Genomic DNA, 10,806 nt, shown 5'->3' on the forward strand with positions numbered 1-10,806 from the left:
ACTGCTGTTGGCATCGGTGGCTTCAGATAGCTGGGGAAGAACAGTGCTGGCAGAGAGGCAACAATGGCTGAAGCCAGCCAGCCAGCCCCCAAACTAGTTCTTTAGCCAGCCTTTGCCTGGTGCTCTCCAGAGGTTTCGGACTATGGCTGTGTCTGTACCACGGCATTAATGCATTCATGGATTGCTGGTTCAATGTGGGTGTTTCTCTGCCTTCATCCGCACATGAGTGTTTTTAATTTCATGCCTCTGAAATTTATCACTTCCTGGCCAAAGGAGCCTGATTACACTTGGGCCGATGTGGTGTCCAAACTTTTTTCAAAGAGGGCCGGATTTGATGAAGTGAAGGGCCATGAGGGCCAACCAAGGGGCCAACCAAAGTTGTTGAGCTTTTTTTAAGATGGAAGTTATTAAGGGGTTTTTTTAGGATTGGAGTTGTTGAGGTTTTTTAGGATTTTACCTCAGAAAATAAACTGTCACAGGGGCCAGATTAAACCAACTGGCAGACCGGATTAGGCCCCCAAAACGGACTTTGGACATCATGCCTAACAAGAGTTAAGACATGGTCACCAAGGGGACAGACTGCCGTGAGAGATGGTGGGCTTTCTTTTGCCAGAAGTATTTTCGCAGAGCTTCTTTTTGCAACTTCCAGCTCTAAAACTCTGTACTATTCCAGGAAGTGTCCCTGCAGATCTGTACAGTGGTTCTCGGACATTTTTTTCTCTGGGCCGCACTTTCAGAATAAAAATTTGCTCATGTGCCCACTGATAGATTGATTGATTTTGCTAAGAAACACGTTGGAAAACAAAAAGAAACTATTCCTGGCAGCATTTGATTTCTAACACAGAACACAACTGCTTTCGAATATGATCAAGGGACATCCAGAAGTTATTAAACAATGCAGCTACATAGGAGCATGGATCATTCCCAAACTATAATTATAAATGAGACTCTTACATGCCTTATACAAACTCAGTGAGAGGTGTGAGCTTGCTGTGGCCAGGTAATCTCATTTATACAGTGGTACCTCTGGATGCGAACGGGATCCATTCCGGAGCCCTGTTCACATCCTGAGTAGAACGTAACATGCGACTGCATGTCTGCGTGTGTGCAGGTCGTGTTTCTCCGCTTCTGCGCATGCGCGTGGCATCATTTTGAGCGTCTGCGCATGCGTGAGTGGCAAAACCCGGAAGGAACACGCTCCGTTACTTCCGGGTTGCCGCGGAGCGAAACATGAACGTGCTCAACCCGAAGCGCATTCAACCCGAGGTATGACTGTATTGGGTCTGGTTGGAGACAAACTAACTCTCATCTCATCAACATAAAGAAACCTTTATCTTTTTTCTGATCTTGATCCTACACTATACTGAGATGAAACGTTTAACTGTTTCTTTGTCCTTGAATCTTCCTGATGCACTTGTCATCCTCTTCACATCCTCAAGAGAACCACTGGTATAGGCAAAGGCCAGCATTTTGGATTGTGCCTGAAAACAAATCTGAAAGCGTAGCAAGTTTATTAAAATGTTAATAAGTGACCATCTCCCCAGCCACAAAACTGGAGAAGGACTGTAGGGGAGTAGGAGACGATCAGCCTTGCATGCAGGTGGTCCCAGCCTAAACCTCCAGCTACTCAAGGTAGTGCTGAGAGACTCCTAGAAGAGAGCTGTGCCAATCAGTGTAGACAATACTGGGCTAGATGGCCCAATGGACTGGCTCGGTATAAGGCGGGTTCCTATGTCCCTATAGCAGCTCTTTTACAAGAGCATGGAGATATGGGGCTAGTTTGGGGCTAGGTAACGCTAAGAGGGGCAAGCATTGTTCCTGCACAAACAAAGCCTTGCTTGACACGGCACTTATTTGCCTCGTTCCCATGGAAACAAAAGCTGTGCCCTTTGCTGTTCCTTGCAGCTGACTTTTTCAAATTTTATTTTTAAGTCGAGCTGCTGTTTACGTATGCCTGGCAGCAACGAGCCAGTCAAAGGAGAGTCGCCCTGGCAGTGCCCGTGTGTCAGATCAATGCCCCTCCTGCTGCTGGGCTGAGGAGGAAGTGCAAAAGCACAACGGGGTGCTCATTGCTCCAAAAGCTGGGTCTATATTTTGCATATATCAGAAAGCAGAACAGAAAGCCATACATGGAAGCAAAATAAAGTCTGGGCCAGCAGCACACTGCAAAAGGAGCCATAAACAAGGGAGTTGGAGGCAGCCCTGTATCAGGAAGCTTTTAGCGCTGACATTTTATTTTATTTTTATGTTTTGCTGGAAGCCACCCAGAGTGGCTGGGGAAACCCAGTCAGACGGGGGAGTGTTGTTGTTGTTTGTTGTTGTTGTTGTTGTTGTTGTTGTAACTTCAAGAGTAGGCTACTTTGGCTGTGAGTCCTTGAAGACCTGCTCCCTGCCTTGCGGGCCTTTTTCCACCTGGCCTGTGAGGTCAGGCCCCAGCTCTGACTCCAGCTGAGCAAAAGCTGAGGGTGCTGAGCAGATTTTTGGGCTGGGGTATTGTTTAAGGGGTTGTTGCTGGTTTTTTATATTAATTCTTTGTATTTTTGTGTAAGATCTCCCTCTGATTTACATGGAAATTGTTTAATTTGGTGGCGGGCTTTTCAATGTCTTATTTATTTTATTTATCTTATTTAATCTGCCCTTTTTCCCTTATGGGGCATCCAAGAGCCCATATAGAGTCCTTACGTGGGTTCCCTATTGATAGGAGAAAATAACCAGAGGTCAACCAGAGAATATTGAGAAGCAAAGCAGCTAGTAAGCCTGATCTTTATTGATCTGTTGCAACAGGGTGCTCCCCTCATCCGCAGGAAAGGAGGAGGACCTCGAACAATGGCATGCAAGGCCTTATACAGTGGTAACTCGGGTTACATACGCTTCAGGTTACATACGCTTCAGGTTACACACTCTGCTAACCCAGAAATAGTACCTCGGGTTAAGAACTTTGCATCAGGATGAGAACAGAAATCGGGCTCCGGCGGCGTGACAGCAGCAGGAGGCCTCATTAGCTAAGGTGGTGCTTCAGGTTAAGAACAGTTTCAGGTTAAGAACAGACCTCCGGAACGAATTAAGTACTTAACCCGAGGTACCACTGTATAGACATCTTAAATTCCCTGCCCTGGAGCTCAAGACCACCCCTCCATACATCATACATACATCACAGAAGGGGTGTAACCCAAGACCACCCCCCACAAACATCATACCTACACCACAGAAAAGGTGGTCTACAACAGAAATTTGGATGTTGTTGTTTTTCCTGTCTGCCCGGTTATCTGATAATGCCTTATCTGATTGCCTTTCCTGGTAGTCTGGCCATTCCTCTGAGATGGTGATTACCCAATTCCTGAGACAATGGGAAAGCTCCCTAACCCTTTGCAGAGAAAACATTTGGTCAGTTTGGGAGTCAAAATGGTTTCAGGTCGGTCTTCCTGTGCTGATCTATATACGTGCTTGGTTGGTACATTTATGAACATATATATATATGACCTTACATTTTATTATTACAATGTTGAAAACCAGATATCGCCTAGCCATGGTAGCCACATGGTGCCCATCAAATATCATTCGGCTTCAACTCCCATTGTGCCTGACCGTTGGTCATCTGCCTGGAGAGGATGAGAGTTGGAGTCCAGCCATACTTGGAGAGCACCAGGTTGGCTACCCCTGACTGTTAGGGGCAGGGGACCCCTGTTTTGTTGTTGTTTAGTCGTTTAGTCATGTCTGACTCTTCGTGACCCCATGGACCAGAGCCGCCAGGCACTCCTGTCTTCCACTGCCTCCCGCAGTTTGGTCAAACTCATGCTGGTAGCTTCGAGAACACTATCCAACTATCTCGTCCTCTGTCGTCCCCTTCTCCTTGTGCCCTCCATCTTTCCCAACATCAGGGTCTTTTCCAGGGAGTCTTCTCTTCTCATGAGGTGGCCAAAGTACTGGAGCCTCAGCTTCAGGATCTGTCCTTCCAGTGAGCATTCAGGGCTGATTTCCTTCAGAATGGATAGGTTTGATCTTCTTGCAGTCCATGGAACTCTCAAGAGTCTCCTCCAGCACCATAATTCCAAAGCATCAATTCTTTGGCAATCAGCCTTCTTTATGGTCCAGCTCTCACTTCCATACATCACTACTGGGAAAACCATAGCTTTAACTATACGGACCTTGTTGTCTTTGTCCATGGAGTTTTCTTGGCAGGGATACTGGAGTGGCTTGCCGGTTCTTCCTCCAGGTGGATCACGTTTGGTCAAAACTCTCCACTATGACTTGTCCATCTTGGGTGCCCTGCTCGGCATAGTTCATAGCTTCTCTGAGTTATTCAAGTCCCTTCGCCATGGCTTGTACAGCTGAAACAGACTCCAAGGATCATCTAGTCCAACTCCTTGCAATCCAGAGAATACAGCTAAATAATTCCCGACAGATGGCCATCCAATCTCTGTTTAAAAGCCTCCAATGTAGGGAGTCCGCCATATGCAATTCTTTCCACCAGTGAAAGCCTTAAAGCAGAGCTAATTAAAGCAACATCTCCCCCTGCTGGCAGTAAAGGGGGAAACTACTGTCAAATGCTCTCCGTTTACGTAAACAGGCACGTGCAAAGCTGCAGAGATTGCAGAGCAATGTAGTTGGTTTGCCTCTGTGTTTTCCAATGGTGTGAATCACTGTGGGTTTCGATGTTCATCACAAGTGGGGGGAAGTCACTGCGCCCAAGGGGCCTCCTGCATTATTAGTGCCCCCATTAGTTTTAATTTAGTCCTGATTAATTTCATATGTGAACTCAAGCATTATTTTTTTCCCCTCAGTGGGGTAGGAAGACAAGAAGGAACATGTTGAGAATTAGCAAAGGAAGGATTATGAGCCAAGATCAAAGCATAGCTGCAGCTACCTAGCAAGGAAAGCTCTCAGTTGTGCCAAATGTCCCATAGCTGGGAACTAAGAGGCAATAAAGATTTCTGAGTATGTTTTGAAAGCTAGATAAGCTGGGCAAAAATAGTACTTTCATTCCAGAGTGGAGCTTGCCTTATCCATTCCAAGTCATCGTTTGTTTCATGTAGTCAACACGCATCCTTTACTTTCTTGTGGTAGGAAACCCAGACAGTGTCCTTCAGAGTAGAGTCATACCTTGGTTTTCAAACAGCTTAGTTCTCAAATGTTTTGGCTCCCGAACACCACAAACCCAGAAGTGACTGTTCCGGTTTGTGAACTATTTTTGGAAGCTGAACGTCCGACGGGGCTTCCACAGCTTCCGATTGGCTACAGGAGCTTCCTGCAGCCAATCAGAAGTCACGCTTTGGTTTCCGAACATTTTGGAAGTCGAACAAACTTCCAGAACGGATTCCATTCGACTTCCAAGGTACAACTATAAGGGGTTTTTTTTGCAGGGAGTAGGAACAGGAGAATCTGTCAATTTCCGTTTCTCTCCATTTTTAATTTCCCAGTCTTAAGTTCAGGTCTTCACATTTCCACACCAGTTTGTGATCCCCCCCTGCATAAAGGTCCTCATGAAAATTAATCAGTTTTTTAGTGCAAAATTCTCCTAATGCACACAATTTTCTATTTTGCCAGATATACACATTTTGGTGAAACTTCTCCTAATTGAATGCATTGTGTATGTTGTTATAATATATAACATAATGCACAAGGTATGTTATTTTCACTAATGTGTTGATTTTTGTGCACATTAGCTTACCCGGTGAACTGCATTTCGAGAAGTGCAAATTTTGAGAATTGGTGTATTTCAGTTCTCGTATTGTTCATGAAAGGGGTGGATTAAGTAAATTCCTCTTGAAATGGCAACTGAATCGAATCTCTCTCCCCAACCTTAGCAGGGAGTCAATGCACATTATTTATTCCACTAAAAAAAAACAACCCATGATTGCCATACCCAGAGCCTTTTCCGTAAGTGAGTGTGTGTGTGCACACACATCCCCAATAACTCTATGGTTACATCTGGCTTTGGCTAGTGCACATCAGATTTCTGATTTAAAGCACAGCTCTCATAAGCCTGAAGTCTGCCAACCCCTGGCTTAACGCATACAGCAACAAATTGCACTCCCTGACATCTATGTACGTCATTTATAAGACCTTCCTCCACACACACACGGTGACAAAGATTTTGCTAGCATCGCAATAATACACAGTAAGAATAATTGCTCGTGTCAGAACACCTCAATTTATTCTTAGCGGCCACCATGTTCTGTTCTGCACTTTCATAATTCCTCATTCATATATATATATATATATATATATATATATATATATATATATGATCTAAATCAATTTAGGGTATGTATCTACTTTGTAGTAGGGAACACTCATCCCTCCTATTTAGTATACACCCGTTTGATATTTCTCCTTCATGGAAGCAAGGAAAGGTTGAATCACGGTTGCCAAGCCACTCACCGAAGCAAGAGGATTTCTTGTCTTAACAAGCTGCTTAGACTTCATTCTCTGGGCAATTGTTGCATCTGTGGGGTCCTTACAAAATGTACAACCTAAAACTGATAAGGCAGGAATATAAAAACATATGAAAGCAAATGCAGCAGGAATTTGGGGGGCATCAGACACATCATTAGTCCCAAGACCCTTAGGTGGTCCTAAGTTGTTCAGAATGCTGCACTAACTTCAGCATCACAAGGAAAGCCTCAGGTAGATAGTATTAGAGTGGTCCTGTTGTGAGGTCACCAGCCCATGAAGCATCCCTGTCCAGGAAAGGGCACAGTTTGTCCCATTATCATGCTGATAATAGGTGTTCCTTTCCACAGAGGTCACCTGAGCCTCTGGTGACAAAGGTGGCTCTGAGAGCATCCCCCAAACTACAAGCTTGTTCCTGCAGAGGGAGTGTGACGCTGCCCAGAACCGTTGAACTCCCCGACTTCCAGACCTGGGAACCACTCACCTACAGAATCTCCATCTTACCAGGATTCAGTTTGTTGGCCTTCATGCATAAGAACACAAGAAGAGCCTGATGGCTCACCTAGTTCGGCCTCCTTTTCTCACGGTGGCCAACCAGATGCCTGTGGCAAACTCACAAGCAGGATTCAAGCACATGAGCACGGTCCACTCCTGTAGTTTCCGGCAGCCAGTGTCCAGAAGCATTGCTTGCCTCTACCACTACGTCCCGGTAAAGGCTTAAGCCAGTTTCACAGTCTTTCCTGATTCAGACGTAACTGAGAAATAGAGTTGGGTGTCAACAGTGTTATGTACTGAAGTTCTCACCCTGGGCCAGCAGGGGGATACTGTAGATAGTTATGCAAATGAAGGATCGAAAGTGACGTTCAGTGATTGGATAGTTTTAGAAAGTTGCAACAGTTACACTGTTCTGGAGCTCTATATAAGCAGGCTGACTGAGCCCTTCAGTTCAGTTCTGTTCTGGCATCTGAATAAAGAAGAGCTGTTTCAAGAATCGCTGTGTCGTCTGATATGTTCGCCCACAACTTAACAAACAGCATGTCAGCAGCAGGAGTGCCAACTTGGCCCTGCAACTCTGGGTACCGGGAGCCGGAGGTGCCACGCAGCGTGCATGGCCCTGACACTGAAATTTGTGGGGAATTTTGTGGGTGCTCGGGCACCCAGTGCCCCCAGGAAGTAGGCATCTATGGCCCCAAATCTCCTTTTGAAATGTTGAACAGGTCTCGGTTCTCCTGGTTTACCTGCAAAGCACATATCACACTGAGGGGAAGAAAAATATTCTCTGCTTGCAAATTGATAGAGATAAGCATCAATGGCATGTTTGCAGTCTCAACAAGCCGTGTGGAGAATCAGTCCCCAGACCCCCATTAGACTTCTGAATATAATTCTCAAGGTGTTGCAGTGTTTGTAAATGAAAGAACATCCAGCTCTCTCTCTCAGGCGCAAGGATAGTTATGGGTGAATAGCTTACTTACTGAGGCCACACTTGCAACATACATTTCAAGCACTTTTGTCCTACTTTAACAGTCATGGCTTCCCATAAAGAATCCTGGGCAGTGCGGTTCATTAAGGGTGCTGAGGAGGTCTCCTGTAAACTCTCAGCACTCTTGACAAACTACAGTTCCCAGAATTCTTTGCAGGGAAGCCATGACAGCCATGAAATGTATGATGCAGATGTGGTCCAAGTGAAAACAGATTGGTGGTCATGCAATCTCTCAGCAAGGCGGTTGTTTGAGTGCTCAGGGTAGGTTAGCCATCTGTGCCATCCTCCTGACAAGTGGGCAAAAGGGTCAGTGTTGTGCAGTGGTTAGAGCAGAAGCATTACGGCCTTCTCGGTAGTGGCACCTGCCCTGTGGAACGCCCTCCCAGCAGATGTCATGGCAATAAACAACTATTTTACTTTTAAAAGACAAGTGAAGGCGGCCCTGTTTAGGGAAGTTTTTTATGTCTGATGCTGTATTGTTTTTAATATACAGTTGGAAGCCGCCCAGAGAGGCTGGGGAAACCCAGCCAGATGGGCAGGATATTATTATTATTATTATTATTATTATTATTATTATTATTATTATTATTCTATGCAACAGCAAGGTCACCCCTTTCTAGATTTTGAAACTTTTCCTTCATATAATAGTCTTTGGGAACAACAAACCCTTTGTTACTGCATTGAGTTGTTGCAGAAGAAGTGTACCAGATGACCTAGCACAATTTTGGAAAGTCGAAAGAGGAGTTATAAATGGAGTCCACAGCTGTGAAAAATTCTCCCTTTCATTCTGATGAAGCATCGGTTGGGATGCAGCCCAGGAGATCTTGATATAATAATTTGAAGTGCTTGGAGAATTTGATGTAACTGTTACACTCTCATATATATTTAATCTGTATGTTCATTTGACACTCAATCTTGTTTAGTATACCTGAAGGTCACTTGCAGGATTATAGAGTTAAAAGGAGATCTTATAGTCTAACCCTCCTGCTGAATGTAGGATGCAACTTTAGCATATGCCCAACTTCTACCTAAATGCCTGTTTAGGTAGGAGAGCTTGGCCCAAGGCAATCTGTTCCACTGTTTAAAAAGCTGCTCCAATGTCCTTGCAATTTCCACCCATTAGTTTTAGACCTCTGGAACCACAGGAGAACAAGCCTGACAGGCCCTTCAGGTATTTCAAGACACATGAACCCTCAAAGCCACTGTAGTCCACTCCTTACAGCATTGGGACCAACACGGTAGAAACACAATGTTGAAATCTCTGTGTAGCCATAGATTTGGGTGATTTGCGGTCTGTTGCTACCCCTCAACTCAAACCTCAAAGGGCTGTTGTATGAATAAAACGGCATGATTGAGGCCCTGCATGAAGGCAGAAGAAGAGACAATGAAAACCCTGGGCTTTTGGTCTCTGGCTGCATTTCTCAGCCATACCACACTGCCTTTGTGGTTCGTAACAAAGAAAGGGCACTGGACTTCGCAGCCATGAAATGCAGCGGCTGTTTTGATCAGGAGGAGGGATGCCCAGAGCTGTGATTTGAAACTCCTACAAAGCAGGAGCAGCAGTGCAGAAAGATGCTGCCACACATCTGGCACCACTGATGCACACCTGTGCAATGCAGGGACGGGGCAAAGGTCCAGGGTTGTAAAGACTGCAGAGAGAATAATTGGGTGCACTCTTCCCACCTTGGATCAAATCTATGCTTCCAGGTGTCATAAGAAAGCTGCAGGGATAGCGCAGGATAGTGCGCACCCCGGAAATGATCTCTTTCAGCTTCTGCCTTCTGGAAGAAGGTACAGGGCTATAAAGACTAGGACTAGCTGCCTGAGAAACAGTTTCTATCCAAATGCGATTTTGGTTTTAAACGCAGTGTAAGGTAGTCTCTATGGGAGTACGGTGGTACCTCGGGTTAAGTACTTAATTTGTTCCGGAGGTCTGTTCTTAACCTGAAACTGTTCTTAACCTGAGGTACCACTTTAGCTAATGGGGCCTCCCGCTGCCGCCGCGCCACCACTGCACAATTTCTGTTCTCATCCTGAAGCAAAGTTCTTAACCTGAGGAACTATTTCTGGGTTAGCGGAGTCTGTAACCTGAAGCATCTGTAACCCAAGGTACCACTGTATATTGTATTTAATTATGGGGTATCAGAGTTTTTAGAGAGTTAACCAGGCCGGGATAGCTGGGATAGCAGGCTTGTTGGTTTTTGAATGTCTGATGTAGATTTTTTCAATTTCGTTGTTCTGTATGGGACAATGACAATAAAGATTATTGTATCGTATCGTATCGTATCGTCAGGACTCTGCATGTGCACTGGCAAGAGTGCTCGGTTGGCTTTGTTGGTGCTCACGCCCAGTCCTAAGTTGCTGTACCGTGTCCCTACCCTGGGCACAGTAAGCAGTGATGCCCCAGCCAGCAGACCAGTTGCATAGCAGGGGCGCCATCACACCCTCAGGTTTGTGGGTGCCCACCACCACAACACAGACATGCGACATCACACACACACCTGCATGCAGTGTGTGTGACGTCAAAGGTGCACCTTTCGGTGGGTGGTGGCAGCAGTGACGACTCTTCCTCCTCCAATCTGCAGCCAGTGAGGTATCCTTTTCCGTGGGGGTTCAGCCCGTGCCTCCACATCCAAGCCCCCCCCCCCAGAAAAGGATATCTCGTTTGCTGGCTGTGCAGAAGATGGAGCTGAACTGCTGCTCTCTCAGAGCCAGCCCCCCTGCTGGGTTTTTTCATGGACTTTGTGGGTGCCCAGCCCCCACAATTATATTATTGTGGGTACCCAATCACCCACGGCCCCCTGGAGTTGGCACCAATGTTGCATAGCATTGCTCGTTCCAGCCAGCCACTCCCCATTAGGAGACATTGAAGATAGTCACCATCTTAAGTCTTAAACCATCTTTCAGCTGCTTCGAGAATGAGGTGGAGAAAA

General features: G+C 45.8%; 1 long non-coding RNA gene across 1 annotated transcript in view; it reads right to left on the reverse strand.

The window, feature by feature from the left end:
• Window positions 1-10,806, reverse strand: part of LOC310766605 — a 157,834-nt gene that overhangs the window by 47,528 nt on the left and 99,500 nt on the right. The gene's annotated exons all lie outside the window — the stretch shown is intronic.

This window comes from Podarcis filfolensis, assembly GCF_964270895.1.
Source record: "Podarcis filfolensis genome assembly, chromosome: 1".
NCBI lineage: Eukaryota > Metazoa > Chordata > Lepidosauria > Squamata > Lacertidae > Podarcis > Podarcis filfolensis.